Below are 17,359 nucleotides of genomic sequence, written 5' to 3' on the forward strand. Positions count from 1 at the left end.
AGCATAGGTTTAAGACTACCCAAGAATTCTTGGATCGAGCTGATCGATACATTAAGCTCGAAGATGCCATTGCCAGCGAAGGAAAGCCCCCAGGTAAAGATAAGGGGACGGAAGACCCCGCCAAAGCTGCCAATGGGTCAAAACCCAACGACAACAGTAAAAGCAGCGGGAACGACAATGGCAACGACAAGAATGGGGGGAAAAGGTCCCATAATGAACCTTCCACCTCCGAGAATAAGCGCGCTAAGGGCAATCGTTATGAACTGCGGTTCACTAACTACACTGCCCTTATCGAGTCTTGAGGAGAGGTGTATCAGGCCAGGAGTTCCAGTGTGCCTTACAAAAGACCCCTCCCATTTGAAAGGATATTTCAAAAAGAGATACTACCAAGTTCTGTCGTTATCATAATGACTACAGACACGATACGAATGAGTGCAACTAGCTGAAAGACAAAATCGAGTTCCTTATCAGACAAGGACACTTGAGGAGATACGTACGAGCCTCGGGAACTTCCCAACGAGAGGCTCCAAGTGGCAACGAGCAGGCGCCTGCACGCCAATGCTCGCCACCTTTGCAGCCTGATCCCGTAGCTGGCACTTTGCTCACCATCTGTGGCGGCCCGCACCTTGCGGGAAACAGCAGAAAGGCAAGGGAACGATATGCTCGGACCCTACGCCATGACCAGGACGTCGAGATGATGACTGTGGAGGACCGAGCATCAAAGAAGGCTTGGTCAGAGGACGATGAAATAACCTTCTCTGATAGCGATGCCCAGCATGTCCGGTTCCCGCATTCCGATCCGCTGGTCGTGAATGTTCAAATTGCCAACATGATGGTAAAGAGAGTGTTGGTCGATACAGGAAGTTTAGTAAACATCCTGTATAAATCTTCGCTGGAATGCAAGAAGTTGTCCGTCAAGGACTTGGAGCCCTGCAACCAAACAATATACGACTTCTCTGGTGAGGGACTCGCCCTAACAGGGTCAATCAGACTTCCGGTAACAGCAGGTACAGCACCTGCTACCAGGACATTACTCGCTACTTTCATAGTAGTCAATTGTCCTTCAGCGTACAATGCTGTAATCGGAAGGCCCATACTGGTTGACCTTCGGGTCGTCACCTCAATATGGCACCTGGCCATGAAATTCCCGATAGACGCAAGGGTAGGACGAGTGTTGGGAAATTAGAGGGAAGCAAGGGAGTGCTATAATGCCTCAATAACTAAGGCCAAGAAGGGAACGTCGAGGAGCACTCCCCCAGAGAGGTTTCAGATGGCCATTCATACACAAGCCCAGTCAGGTGATGAAGTCACCAAATAGGGTGTTGCCCAAAGTGAGGATAGAGACTTAGATCCTCGCTTTGAGGATTTTGAGGAAGATGTTGAACCTGTCGAGGACCTTGAGGAGGTCCAGCTTGATGAAGAATTTTCGACCAGGGTAATAAAGGTCGGTAAAAATTTGGAAGCAACAACAAAGCACGCATTGGTGGAATTTTTAAGAAAGAACCAGGAAGTTTTCGCTTGGTCACATAAAGACATGGCTGGGATAGATCCTGCAGTCATCAGACATGTCTTGAATGTCAACAAAAGCTTTCCACTCGTGTAACAAAAAAGAAGGCTGCTCGATAAAGACAGATCGAAAGCCTTAAAAGAAGAAGTTGAATGGGTTCATCAGGGTGGCGTTTTATCCATCGTGGGTCTCTAATCCAGTACTGGTTCCCAAGCCTAACATAAAATGGAAAACCTGTGTGGATTTCACAGACCTTAATAAAGCCTGCCCAAAAGATTGCTTCCCACTCCCAAGGATCGACCAGCTGGTCGATGCAACTGTAGGACATGAGATCCTCTCCTTCATGGATGCATACTCAGGGTACAATCAGATCTGTATGCATCCACCTGATGAGGATCACAATAGCTTTCGGACCGATACAGGGTTATACTGTTATAAAGTAATTCCTTTCGGACTGAAAAACGCTGGTGCGACTTACCAACGATTAGTTAACCACATGTTTAAGGAGTTGATCGGAGTAAACATGGAGGTGTACGTGGACGACATGCTGGTAAAGTTGAAAAAGGCAGAAGGACATGTGAAGGATTTGCAAGAATGTTTCAATGTTTTGAATAAGTATCAGATGAAGCTAAATCCTCTCAAGTGTTCCTTCGAAGTAGGATCAGGGAAATTTTTGGGGTTCATTGTCAATTCGAGGGGAATCGAAGCCAACCCTGAAAAGATCAAAGCCCTGATCGATATGAAATCACCGATGAAAATCAAACATGTGAAAAGTTTGACTAAAAGGATTGCCGCACTCAGTAGATTCATTTCAAAGCCGACGGATAAATGCGTCCCATTCTTTAATTTACTTAGAGGCAACAAAAAGTTTGAATGGACCGGAGACTGCGAACATGCTTTCTAGGCCTTAAAGGCCCACATGGCACAGCCTCCTGTCTTATCAAAGCCTATAGATGGAGAAACTTTGTTCATTTACCTGGTGATCACCGAATATGCTGCTAGTGTAGTGCTAGTAAGAGAAGAAGAAGGCGTACTAAAGGCAGTGTATTATGTAAGCAAGAGGTTAATCGGGACCAAGTTGAGGTATCCTCCCATCGAAAGATTAGCCTATTGCTTAATTTTGGCCTCAAGGAAGTTACATCCTTACTTCCAAGCCCATCCCATCACAGTCTTAACTGACCAGCCCCTTCGGCAAGTTCTGCAAAAACCAGAGGCTGCTGGACGTTTGATGAAATGGGCAGTCGAACTCGGCCAGTTCGATATAACATATTCACCGCAAGCAGCAGTAAAAGGACAAGTCTTGGCTGGCTTCATCGCTGAATTTACTGAACTCCCAGATAGTGAACAGAGCGAAAAACCTAGTGCGCCTGAGCCCCAAGTTGAAGCTCCTTCATGGAAGTTATTCACGGACGAATCGTCCAACGAATCTCACGCAGGAGCAGGAGTGATATTGATAATGCCAGAAGGGCATCAATTTCACTGCGCTATTAGGTTCGATTTCACTGCTTCAAACAATGAAGCCGAGTATGAAGCCCTACTCGCTGGGCTAAAGTTGGCCAAAGACATGAGCATAAAGGTGCTGGATATTTACAGTGATTCACAACTGGTAGTAAATCAAGTCTTGGGGGAGTATCAAGCACGGGGTTTGAAAATGGTGGCCTATCTGAACAAAACCAAAGATCTGTTGGCGCAATTTGAGAAATATACCCTCCAACAAATACCTCGAGATCAGAATTCAAACGCAAATGCCTTAGCCAAACTCGTGAGTGCGAAAGATGCGGACACTTTAAATATAGTGCCAGTGGAGTGGCTACGCGAGCCAAGCATACGAGCAGATGAAGCCAGTATGGAGGTACGGTTAGAAGATACATGGATGGCACCATACTTGAAGTATCTCACTAGTGGCGTACTACCATCAGATAGAAACAAAGCCAGGACTCTTCAGAGACAGGCTGCTAGATACATACTGGTCAATGGTGTTCTATACCGAAGAGGATACTCCATGCCACTGCTCAAATGTATTACACCATAAAAGGCTAAAGATCTGATGAAGGAGGTACATGAAGGCTTCAGTGGAGATCATGCTGGGAGGCAGAGCTTATCGAAGAAGATTCTGAGGCAGGGTTATTTCTGGTCGACTATGAACCAAGACTCAATGGAGTTTGTGCGAAAATGTGATAAGTGTCAGAGGTTTTCCAAGATCCCACGCGCAGCTCCTAATGAATTAAAGCAGATGCAAAGTCCATGGCCCTTTGCAGTATGGGGTATCGATTTAATTGGGTCCTTGCCAACAAGAAAGGGTGGAGTAAAATACGCAGTTGTAGCAGTTGACTACTTCACCAAATGGGCCGAAGCTGAGCCACTCGCTATCATAACGACAAAGAAAGTTCTTGACTTTATCATCAAAAACATTGTTTTCCGATATGGATTGCCTCGAAAATTGTCTCAGACAACGGCACCCAGTTCGACAGCGACCTATTCACAGACTTCTGTGAGAGGCATGGAATCATCAAGAGCTTTTCTTCAGTGACGCATCCGCAAGCAAATGGGCAAGTCGAAGCGGTAAATAAGACACTAAAGGATACCCTGAAGAAAAGGCTCGAAGAAGCTAAAGGAGCATGACAGGACAGCTGCCTGAAGTACTCTGGTCGTATAGAACTTCTCATCGAACAGCAACAGGTCATACCCCGTTTTCCTTAGCATATGGGTATGAAGCCATGTTGCCAGTCGAGTTAGATCCGCCCTCACGTTGAAGAATCACATACGACCAAGACCAAAATAGCCAACTATTGATGGTGTCCCTAGACTTGGTTGAGGAAAAACGAGAAAAAGCCCAACTCCGAGTAGTTGCGTACCAGCAAAAAGTCGCCCGGTATTTTAACTCTAAAGTAAAAGAAAGAAAGTTCAGCATCAGAGACTTAGTGCTTCGAAGAGTTTTCTTAAACACCTGCGACTCGGCTGCTAGAGTACTCGGACCAAACTGGGAAGGACCTTACCAAATTGAAGAAGTCCTTCATCCAGGCACATACAAACTTGCACGCTTAAATTGAGATCTCATTCCGCGCTATTGGAATGGAGAACACATGCGCAAGTATTATCAGTAAAGAGTCCTTCTTAAAGGACTAGCTTGTATTAATTTTTACTTTTTACAAGTTTTGAAAAAGGGTTAGTCATGTTGTATGACTAATCGCTTATAAGTGTAAGATCTTTTAAAGATCACTCGTAAAGACATATTTAGTCCATTTTAATACGAGAATTATAAGGGACTGTGCGCAGCCAGTCATTCTTGCCAAATTTTGTAAATTTTTACAAGTATTTGTTCATTACGTGTGTTGTTTTGCTGTATTATAAGTTTCATTTTATACCGAGAAGTAATGTTCGTACAGGTCGTGGTCAAGGCAAGTGACCAAGGACCTAAAGCTCCTCAGTCACTTGGGGGGCATATAAGGTACATCGATAGCAAAGCATACCAAGAGGTATGTAAACACATGAACAAAATAAGTGAAAGCATGCTACGGTACTTAGAGTATTTTTCAAATTTTATATTTTGTTAAATCAAGCCAAAGTACTATGCTAAGTTCGGTCATGCGAACAGATGTTATAATAAAGCAGAAATATTATAATATCAAAAGGAATCCTTTTACACCGCGAGCAGTACTGCTAGGATGTAACTGTTCGAATAAAAGTAAAATGTCTACCCTTGCAGCAATAAAAATAAATTGTCTTTACAATACGACCCGTGGGTCGTGTAGTTGAGATAAAAGAAAGAAAAAAGAAGATTAAGGAGCTGGAGGGTCTTGAGGAGCGCCTTGGTCGACGACTAGGCCTGCTTCAACATATGCACCGTCTATCCCTGCTGCCAGGGAAATCTCTAGGGAAGCAAGCACTCTTGCCTTTTCTTCTTCTTCCAGACGAATGGCGCACGGCGTCATTAGAGTCCTCCTCAAGCGTTTAGACAGATAGTTGAAGTTAGCCTCCCAGTTATGCTTCCAGAATTCGTAGAAGCAGAGATGAGTGGCTTCCTTGTACTTCTCCAAATCCTTGGCCCCAGCCTCTTCAAGCTCCTGCACTCACTTTCTGAGCTCCTCCACCTCCTGCCTGCTGGCGATCAGATCAAGCTCGAGCTGTGCAGCTTCTTGATAGTTGAGCTTGGCGCTTTCCTTGAAATTTTCCTTGGATTCGTTAGCTTTCCTCAGGGTGTCCCGGGTATCTAGCAGCTCCTTGGTCAGAGTAGCTTTGTCCTCGAGCAGTTCATATTTCTGCTTGGACAGCTCTGTCTTCTCCCTAAGCAGCTCGCCATTCTATCTAGCAAGATTGTTGTTTTTAGCTTCGAGTTCTTGCTTAGCCTTGGCAAGCCTGGCATCGAATTTCCTGCCCCGAGACACCAATGCCCCAGTACGGCACCAGCCAGCGGTTATGGTCAGCAGCCCGTGAAGTCAGATAGAATAAGATAACGTAAGGGCAGGGAATAAAAAATAAATGTTACATCAACAGGAGTTGACTTACGCTAACTATCTCGTTCAGCCCTTTATTGAGAACTTGATTAGCTTCCATAGAGGCAGTTTCAGTAATAGCTGCCTGGCTGTGTTTATGCTTGGAGAGCTTGTATATTCTCTCCCTGGGAGAGCTGACCACGAAGCTAAGCAGGGAGCCTTCGGGCGGAGTATGCAATGTCTGGCTGCTAGGAGCCTTAAGAGAAGGCTATTGGTCGGCGGAAGTTGAGGCCAGCTGCTCGGAGGGTGTTGGAGGTGGTGAGTTCTCCTTCAAAGAAGTTGTAGCCGGAGGAGTGTTGGTTCGTGCGTTCTTTGAAGCAGCCTTGCTGCTCTCCCCTCGACCCCTCTCATTTTCCTTCTTTTGGCCCGAAGAGATAGCAGCAGCCCTGTAATGCTCGAACACATCCTCGGAATCCATATCTGCACAAAAGGAAACAACGTGAACAGTAAGACTAAATGGTCACGCAAGGCAAAAGAATAAGAGTAAAAAGATCACAAGTAAAGTACCCGCGCTACAACTATTGGTCACTACATTATTTACCGAACTACCTATTGCCTGAAAGAAATCTGAATTTAAGACGGGAGCATTCTTAAAGTTGCCGTCCTCGTCGAACAGATGACAAGGAATTGGCAAATGGTTTAAAAGCAAAATTAATGTACCGTTATCATCTGATGAGTCGTCAAAGAGTTCGGTAGGCTCGGCAGCCTTTTGCTTCCCTTTTCCCTTAGGAGCCAAGGGCCTCTCCGTTTGGTGAGTGTCGGTAGGTTCCCTGATTATAACCCCAGTTGGTCTCATCCGCAGAGGAGACGCTTGGGGTTGTTGCTCGGGTTCCACTTCGGCGTGAGCATTTTCCGCCAAAGGCCCACTCATCGGTGGTTGAAGGTCCCAGAGGCCAGCCAACCTAAGGTTAGCCTCTATAACTAAATTTTTGACACTCTTCTCAGCATCTTGCATGCTGGCTAAGAATGCCGCCCTTGACTCCATCCCTGGAGTTAGGTTTGGTCGCAACCATGGGTCTGAAACACATTGAAAGTTCAAGACATTGTGGCAGAAAAACACCAAGTGAAGAAGCTAGCAACGTGAAAATTTTACCTCCTCGTGTGAAAGCCAAGTTGTCTGCGACCAGGTCAGGCGTAAGGAAGTACACCTGGTGGTACCTCCCCACGTTGGAGATATGGGTAGTATCAGTCAGGAAAGTTCGCCCGATTTCCTGATGACAAAGATGGAAGAACCCCGTGCCTTCTTGGTTGGGGTTGGATTTGAGGTCAAACAGGAAGTTGACCTCATGTGGCGACGGCGCGGGCCAATTTTTCTGGCTATACAGGATATAGAGTGTAGCGATCATTCTATATCTGTTTGGGGTCATTTGGAAGGGGGCAACTCCGAAGTAGTTGGCCACCCCCTGAAAGAATGAGTGAAGAGGCAAAGTGGCACCTGCCTTGATGTGAAACTACGACCAGGCTCTGTAAGCACCCCCAGGCAGATTAGCCCTTTGGTCGGAGTTAGGTTTGACTAGGGTCACCCCTGTTAGATTGTATTTGTTTAAGTAGTTGGCAATCATCCTGATCGTCACCCTACTCTCAGCAACAACATGCCACTCGACATCTGGCTGAATAGCGTGTCGAGGACGGGCATGCCTTTGCACATTTGGGTCGGGAATATTTTCGTCTCGACCACTATTCGAGGGAGCATCAACAATAGACTGATGAGAAGTGTTGGGAGTTTTTCTTTTTCGAGCTTTAGTTTTGGTGCGAGCCATATTTTAGGTTGAAACTGGGGAAGTGTTTAGGCTAAGGCGAGAAAAAGGAATATCTGGTATAAGAGTCGAAGGTTGTTCTTCGTCTTCAAGCAACTGAACTAAGAGATCATCGTCGATAGGTCTTTCTCCTCCCCACGGGTCTTGCATATGAACTGCAAACAGACAAAGGAGGAGATAAGACGCACAGCCTGGGAACTTATGTTGAAAGTGAGAATAACGTTGCTCGCGTCTATTGACCAGCAGTATTCTAACCAAACACTAGTCTTATGCTAGTAGTTTGAAAAATGGATCAAAAAGGAAAGTAAAAGGTTTTCTAAAAAGAAGCTTTTTCAACTCCTAAGGGGCGGGAAAAACCCAGTTTTTCAACTAGCCTAAAAATCGATTTTTTACGTCGATTATACGCCCTAAATCTATGATCCTGACTATCAAACTAATTCCTAACTTATATAAATGAAAAGTACACTACCCTATCAAGCATTAACGGTATATAAAAAATTGTCACAAATCTCTACTCAAGAACACGAAAAGTCTCGGAACTCAAAAGCAGTATGCATGGCATCTCAAAGAGTTTAAAAGACGAAGAAAATTACCTGGATGAAGGTTGGAGACTCTGAAAAAATAGAAGCTTTGGGTCTGTAGGATCCCCGCAAGACATTTGAGACTTTCGAAGCTCTGAATTCTGGGATGGAGTTCTTAAGAGTTCTTGACAGAAAATGGTGAGTAAAAGATTATAAAGGGGATGAGGGGGTTACTTATAGAAGCCGAAGTGTAACAAAAAGTGGCAATCATGACTTTCCCTTTTTCGAAGCATGGGGGAGTGTGACAGCTGTCGGGGTGGTTTCTTGAAAACTGAAAAGGCTTGATTAGACGTGATTAGGTCACGGTTTTAAAAAACGCACGAGGGCTCTGAAAGATTTCATGGGGCATATGAAAGGTTGTTTTTCTAAGTTTACTTATTGCTGGTCGCAATAAATAAACTTAGGGGGCAAATGTTATCCAAAGAATATGCGCAGATGACATGGCAGACATTTTTGACACGTGGGTGACACCTGGCAAGGGACTGATCGACTATCGACCAATGAGGTTCCCCTGACGTAATAGTTGAATGTTATAAACGACCAGCCAGGTCGTATACTCCGAATATTTGGAGAAGGTCTTATGCAATTATGATCATATCCGAGATTATCTCCCGTAATTCCTGAATACCCGATTAATTAGGAAAGAATATCTGTAAATAATTCATGTAACCCTCCTTGAGCCTATAAATAAAGAGAAATAGCTCAAGGAAAGGGACCTTTTTTCGTTTGGCTGATTTAAGTTTACACTTTAGAAGAGAATTAGAGTGATTATCTTACAATTGTATTATTCATCTCTCTCAGGTCTGTGAAACTCAGAGAACCCTAGTTCTTTGATCACTTCTTTGAGAACTGATATCAATAATAGCTTAAGTGGACGTAGGTCATTACCAGTTCTTGGGGTTGAACCACTATAATTTTGTGTGTCGTTTATTGTTTTTTCCATTAGATCCATTTCAACACCTTACATCACATCAAGCATTTGAATCCATGTCAGTTGACCAAATCGAGGGTCAACAGGCTGGTTGTAAATATTTTCTTGTAATAGACTTTTAAATTATATTTTTGAGATCCCAAAGTATACAGTAAACGTTCTAGTGAAACGTTATATCTTAACCAAAAATTTTAATCCCTAAACCGCTAATCATACATAGTTACACGATTTTGGCCAAATGACTCGATTAACGAGTTTAGCACTGTTTACAAGGCACACCGTAACAATCCCTGGAGTTTAGGGCTTTACAATTTGGTATTGAAGACTACCCATCTTTTTAAGCTAGTGACTACCCATCAGTCACTCATCTATTTAAGCTAGTGACTACCCATTAGTCACTCATCTGTTTAAGCTAGTGACTACCCATCAATCACTCACCTAATTAGAGCCATTGCAGGAAAGCCCAGGTAACGGTTTCGTTACACGACTATGGGCACTAAGCCCCATAGTGACTTGCTTGTCAGTCACTAAGTATGGTTAACAGAACCTCAAAGAGATATTCACTCATCTATTCAGGGCTATAAGCTCTGTATGATCATTCTGATCATCATTTGCATGGCTTTGGGAACTGAGCCCCGAAGTGACTTGCTTGTGAGTCATTCAGTATGGTATACCAGAACCTCAAGTGTTAAATCACTCATCTGATTAGGGTTGAGTTGATAGTCATCCAATCAGGAGGGTAGGATTTTTTATCCTTGATTCCCCAGTATTATCTAAGTTTATTTGCATGCTTGAATAGAGCTATGTTTGCTAGGCATGCCAGATATGATTTAATATCATGATATGACTGTTCATGAGCATATTGAGTTTTCTTGCTGGGCCTCGACTCACGGGTGCTATGTGGTGCAGGTAAAGGCAAAAGAAAGCTGGACCACCCTTGAGTTGGAGAGCTTAGGTGACGATGTGTACATATGTAGATGCTTGAACACCACGGCCGAGGTTGAAGATGAACTAGGGTTAAACCATGTTTTGCCGCTTAGATCGGGGAGTTGTAAATATTTTCTTGTAATAGACTTTTAAATTATATTTGTGGGATCCCAATTCATACAGTAAACGTTCTAATGAAACGTTATATCTTAACCGAAATTCTTAATCCCTAAACCGCTAATCATTCTTAGTTACACGATTTTGGCCAAATGACTTGATTAGCGAGTTTAGCACTGTTTATAAGGCACACTGTAACGGTCTGTGGAGTTTAGGGTGTTACAATCTGATATAACGGTTTAGGGATTAAAAATTTTGGTTAAGATATAACGTTTCACTAGAACGTTTACTATATACATTGGGACCAAAAACTATAATTTAAAAGTCTATTACAATAAAATATTTACAACCAGCCGATTTAAGAGGAAAAATAGGGTTTAACCCTAGTTCCTCTCCTTCAAACCGCAGTCGTGGCGGTCGAGCAGCTGAATATGTACACATCGTCACCTAAGCTCTCCAACTCAAGGATGGTCCAGCTTTCTTTTGCCTTTACCTGCACCACAAAGCACCTGTGAGCCGAAGCCCAGCAAGAAAACTCAATATGCTCATGAACAGTCATATCATGATATCAAATCATATCTGGCATGCCTAGCAAACATAGCTCTATTCAAGCATGCAAATAAACTTAGATAATACTGGGGAATCAAGGATAAGAAATCCTGCCCTCCTGATTCGATGACTATCAATTCAATCCTAATCAGATGAGTGATTTAACACTTGAGGTTCTGGTAAACCATACTGAGTGACCGACAAGCAAGTCACTATGGGGCTCAGTACCCAAAGCCATGCAAATGATGATCAGAATGATCATACAGAGCTTATAGCCCTTAACAGATGAGTGAATATCACTTTGAGGTTCTGTTGACCATACTGAGTGATTGACAAGCAAGTCACTATGGGGCTCGGTGCCCATAGCCGTGTAACGAAACCGTTACCTGGGCTTTCCTGCAATGGCTTTAATCAGATGAGTGACTGTTGGGTAAGTCACTAGCTTAAACAGATGAGTGACTGATGGGTAGTCACTAGCCTAAATAGACGAGTGACTGCTGGGTAAGTCACTAGCTTAAACAGATGAGTGATTGATGGGTAAGTCACACAAGCGCTTTTAGTTTTCATCGAACTTAAGGTCGGTCTGGAATTAACGCTCTTCTGAGTCATTTATTGCAGATGTCGATTAGATCTAATCTTTGTTGGCTTGCGTTGAATACGCTAAGGCTGTTCCTGACCTATGAGTCAGCACTGTGTGATCAGTGCCCAGTACCACTGCCGAACTTGACTAATGAGTCACAGCTTCACAGTTGATACTGACACCTTTGCCAATTCTGACTAATTAGTCAGTGCCATGCACAAGTAAGCAATGCTACCAATCATATTTCATATGTTGAATATTCAAACATAGGGCATTCACATGCTTACTTAACAGTTGCTAGCACAATTATGATCATGCACAAACACAGAGACTCAAGCTCTGATCAGTCTCATAGTTAATATTCATGGTATGCCCTAATCACATGTTTCTCGTGCATCATATGCATCACACTTAATCATCCAGCATACCTCAATAATAACCATATCCACATGAGCAAGATTGCTAAGCATTCAATATGCTATCAATATTCACATTAAAATATCCAACATGCATAAAGAATATCCATGCATGTCACATATGGGGTGCAGTTTTCTTACCTTTGGTCCAAGCACAGGTTACCAATAAACGAGCCACAAGCACGATCCTGATTCCAAGCCTCTAGTGTTATCCTAGTCACAACCACAAATGGTGATCCAATGAGTTCAAGTTCTAAAACCAATCCCAGAACCAAGACCTAGCCTTCGAGACATCAAACCCCACCAATCCGGGTACTAGGAATGATCATGAGGCCTAAGGTTTGAGTTCCCAAGCTTAAAACATCATTTCGGCCTTAAATACCCTCAAGCGCCGCGACCCTAACTCCCAAGAGCTGCGGCCTTCCTCCAAATAGAGGTAGAACCCTTCTCTACCTGAGCCTAGCGCCGCGGCGCTCCATCTATCTCCGTGGTCCTAACAGCCCACCAACAACCTTCACCTTCTTCATCGAGCCTAGGCCGCGGCGCCCTAGAACAGAGTCGCGGCCCTACCACGAACCCCGCCAAAAACCTCGTTTTCTCCCTTTAAAAACCTTCCACAAACCTATCCAAACATCCCCAAATCCCAAAATCAAAGTTCCCAAACATCCCCATGATCCAAAACCAACAAAACCCAAGTCTCAAATCTATCAAAAACTCATCAAAACACAAAATCCAATTCAAGCTTAAAAACTTAAAAACTTAGAACTTAAAACTTAAATTACCTCCGATTAAGTTGTTTCCAACTAAATCCTCCGGCTAATAAGCTTCTAATCTTTCCTAGGATCGCTATGCCTCGATCCTCGGTTGAATCCGAGTCCTAGAACTCAAGTTACCTTCGAAAATACGATCGGGAGACGAAAATGGAACTTAGAGGGAGAGAGAACGTACAGAACGTTCTTTTTATTCCTTTAAAGGTTACTTCAAGCTTAAGTAGCCTCAACCAAATCCTAACGCTCGGGGTCCCGAAAACACTCCCTGAGGCAAAGTAGTCAAAACCTCTAGAATTTCCCCCTAATCTTACTAACTTCCAATTTATCACCAAATATTAATTCCAATTACCCAATAACCCGGTAATGCTCTAAATACCCCTTGACTCACTCCAAGTCAAGAACAATTCCCGTTGTGACTTTCCCACTAGCTTACCTCCTAGGATCATCTTGTGCTAAGTAACCCTAGCATAACCAAACAATAATAAAGCACCACACACATATCACATATATGCCAAATATGCCCGAAATGGTCAAAATATGAAAATCACTCAATTACTCAAAAATGAGTGCACATGCATATTTAATACACCTAAACATGCATATTATCATTTAATCACATAATAAATCAATTATGGCCCTCCTAACCTCCTAATCAAGGTCCTAAACCTTATTAGGAAATTTGGGGCATTACAATTATCCCCTCCTTACAGAATATTTATCCTCGAAATTTTTCTGAACCGCCTGGAATAAGAATTCTGCACAATTGATTCTAGTTTCCCAGGTCGTTCCCTCGACGTCACTTTTTTTGTAACATACCTTACGTCAAGGTACACTCTTGTTCCTTAGAACCTATTCTTTCTGTTTCATATCTGGACTGGCTATTCCTTTCAGGATAACATAGCCTCAATCTCTAGATTCTCATAACTCAACTCATGAGTTTCTTTTAACCCATGTCCTCAGCATGGAAATACATAATATATTGTATACAACTGACAGTGCCAAAGATAAGGTCGAACCAAAGTCAACCTAACCTGTCCTATCCAAGACTCAAACTGTTATACTACTCTAGGGCTCAACTTGCCCTTAACTCCTCACCCCTATCCATGGTGATACTTTAAGGAAGATACAATCTTCTATTTGGAACTCCATGTTCATACTTTTCAATTCAGTAAAACTTTTCCATTTACTCTGAGAAGTGAGCATCCAAACTATAACTTCTAATAATCTCAATGGTCCCCTGAACTACCTCAAAATCCAGATATCACATCTCACCCATTTCATTACAATGAACTGGAGCTAAGCATTTTCAAGCATACCTCATCTCATAAGGTACCTTTCCAATACTGGATAACTCTCTCTCTGATTAACATCAATCTGAGAACAATGAACTATATTGAATCCCATCTATATACTCATCGCCTTCCTTAACCCTTCCAAGACCTAGAAGTAATAATAGGGTCTCCATTTGATAAGATAGACCTTATATTTCATGAAGGCGCACTATCTCTCTCACATAGAGATCTAAACATTGATCAGCGGCATTATTCGTCCTTGCTGAAAAAAATAAACGCACTTAAAACACTAGTCCACAAGGACCTAAACCAATTCACGCTGACCCACTAACCTGGGCAATCCCACCGTGAAATCCATCGCGACGTTTCCTTATTTCCATTACAAAATACTTAAAGGTTGTAATGGCCTTGCTGATTCCTGATACTCTGTCTTGACCTGCTAACAGGTTAAGAACTTTACCACGCATTCCATTATGCCCCTCTCCATCTCAGGCCACCACTATGAAGCTTCCATATCCTGTCACATTCCCACGATGCTTGAATGAAGAGAATAAAAGAGTAGCACGAGATTCATCCAGAATCTCCCAATTAATCTCAGTGTCCATTAGATTTCAAATCCGATCCTTATACCACAATAAATTCATACCTGGCACTATAACACCCTTAACTAATCCAGCTAAGACTTTCCACTCAATTCTGCCATCAGCGGTCCACTTAAATGTATTTTCTTTTGAGCCTTTCTGATATAGTAACCTCAAGCATAAAACTGGCCATCTTGCCCACCAGAAACTCTACTCTAGTTCTGGTCAAATCCTCTAACCAACCTGATGCATAAGCAATCACTTCTCCTATCACTGAGGTGTCATAACCACCTACTAATTGATTCTGATCTGCAAGAAGACTCAAAACTATTTCCCAAGGCACCTGTAATATTCTTACTACCCAAGGAAACTTCTGCCCCTAAGGCATTCCTTGACCTTGGCAAATTTTTGCCGAGAATACACCACAAAACCATCATTCAAGACAATCACAAATCCCATTAAAATAATCCTTTGAATGCTCTGTTCATCTTATTCATAAACACTTGGCATTAGACAAATTCTTAAGACATACTTAGCACTCCCAGTGCCCTTATCTGATATAAAATAATCTTTTGATGAATCTTCTCCTTGGTCTCTAACTGGTACTAACCAAATCCAAGATCCACCTTTGAGAATTCCATCTCACTCAATATCTAAGCCTCGAGTTCTTAAAACCCTGCTAAGCCATTCAAAACAGTGCCCTAAAAAAAACTGTTTCCATTCCTGGCACTAATCCAATTACCATTCTACCATTTTCACATAAAGGAAACCACAGCAGATCCCCTGGAAGCACATCCAGAAATTCACAGACTAATCCAGTTTGTCCTGATCCCCCTGCCACAATCTAAGTGGTATCCACCACAATAGCTAAACATTCCATGCATCTCTCTGCCATAAAACTCTAGCTCTCAATACAGATGTCATCAGCATACCAAATCTATGCCCAGTGCCAACTGCCACAAGGCTTTCCGCTCTCAAGCCCAAGAGATGCTATTCTTTCCTTGCCATTTAAAATTTTCCCACAATTACTTAACTAATCCATATCCCAGATCAAACCAAAGCCAGTCATAACCAGCTTTATCAAAACCACTGAGGAGTCCTTTTCATCATAACATAACCATTTGATTTGCATAACATCTTTATGCTTCTCTATATGCAACAAATAAAGGAACATCATGGCACCAAAACCAGTCAGCATAACTTCATAAATAAAAACTAGAAAACTGACCTGCCACCCCAAAAGAACTAGTCTCGGTCTCAGACTCTAACTGCCTCGGAATAAACACTCGAGTTGGAATCGAGCTGTCTATCCCCTTTTGCTCATCCTCTCTTAGCACTGGGCAATTCTTCACAATATGCTCAAACATACCACATGTGAAACATGCCATTGCTTAGCATTCTCTCAGATGACGCCTCTTGCACTGAGTGCATGTTGGATAAGTCTTCTAGCTTTTCTTCTTGCTTGCTCCAATAAGTGGAGATACCACTATCTGACATTCGTGCTCCCTAGCACTCTTCTTCTCATTTCTTATGCTCTCAGCAGCAAGATCTTTTTCTACCACCTGAGCATAGGTTGATATTTCATGCACTAGGGCAACTCTAATGCCCCAAGTTATTCCAGGATTCAATCCCTGAACAAACCTTTCCTTCCGAGCCACATCTGTGGGTACCATGTCTAAAGCAAACTTGGCCAACCCATCAAAGCAAATGAGATTCAAAAACTCATTCATCTTAGCTGTTTATATCACAATAATACTTCTCATTGAACAGCTACCTAAACTCTTTCCAATCAATCACAGCTGTGTCTTGTGTTTGGGATACTACCTCCCACCACGTCCGGGCATCATCCCACAATACAATTGTCGCACAAGCCACCCTATCGTGACCTACCAGTCCCATACTATCAAGAATGGAACTGATCATGCCTATCCATTGCTCAGCTCTGAATGGATCTAGGCCTCCCTCGAAGACTAGAGGGTAATACTCCTGGAATCTTCCACAGAGAAATTCCCATCTGTTCTCAACCCTAGGCTGAGCCAAAGCTGATGCCACTCTTGGCATAACCAAGGAAGAACTGCTCCCCAACAGATTTCGTTGTTGCTTCAGTTCCATTGTTGGTAGTATGGGACTGGTAGGTCACGATAAGGTGGCTTGTGTGACATATGTATTGCGGGATGATGCCTAGACATGGTGGGAAGTAGTATCCCAGACACGAGATACAGCTGTGATGGATGGGAAAAAGTTTAGGTAGCTGTTCAACAAAAGATATTATTGTGATACAGCTAAGACTGCTAAGATGAATGAGTTTGTGAATCTCATTCAGGGAAAGGCATCAGTAACTGAGTATGTTAATAGATTTGATGGGTTGGCCGAGTTCTCTTTAGACATGGTACCCACAGATGTAGCTCTGAAGGAAAGCTTTGTTCAAGGATTGAATCCTGGAATAGCTCAGGGCATTAGAGTTGCCCCAGTGCATGAAGTCTCTACCTATGCTCAGGTGGTAGAGAAGGCTCTTACTGTTGAGAGCATAAGAAATTAGAAGAAGAGTGCAAGGGAGCACAGAGCTCGGATAGTGGTATCTCCACTTATTGGAGCAAGCAAGAAGAAAAGCTGGAAGATTTATCCAACATGCACTCAGTGCAAGAGGCATCATCTGGGAGAATGTCAAGCAAATGCATGTTTTGCATGTGATATGGTTGGGCATAATGTGAAGAATTTCCCAAGGCTAAGAGAGGAATGTGACAGGATATGGAAGCTTCATAGTGGTGGCCTGAGATGGAGAGGGGCATAATGTAATGCGTGGTAAAGTTCTTAACCTGTTAGCAGGTCAAGACATAGTATCAGGAATCAACAAGGCC

The sequence above is a fragment of the Humulus lupulus genome, chromosome 7 (assembly GCF_963169125.1).
Source record: "Humulus lupulus chromosome 7, drHumLupu1.1, whole genome shotgun sequence".
Lineage (NCBI taxonomy): Eukaryota > Viridiplantae > Streptophyta > Magnoliopsida > Rosales > Cannabaceae > Humulus > Humulus lupulus.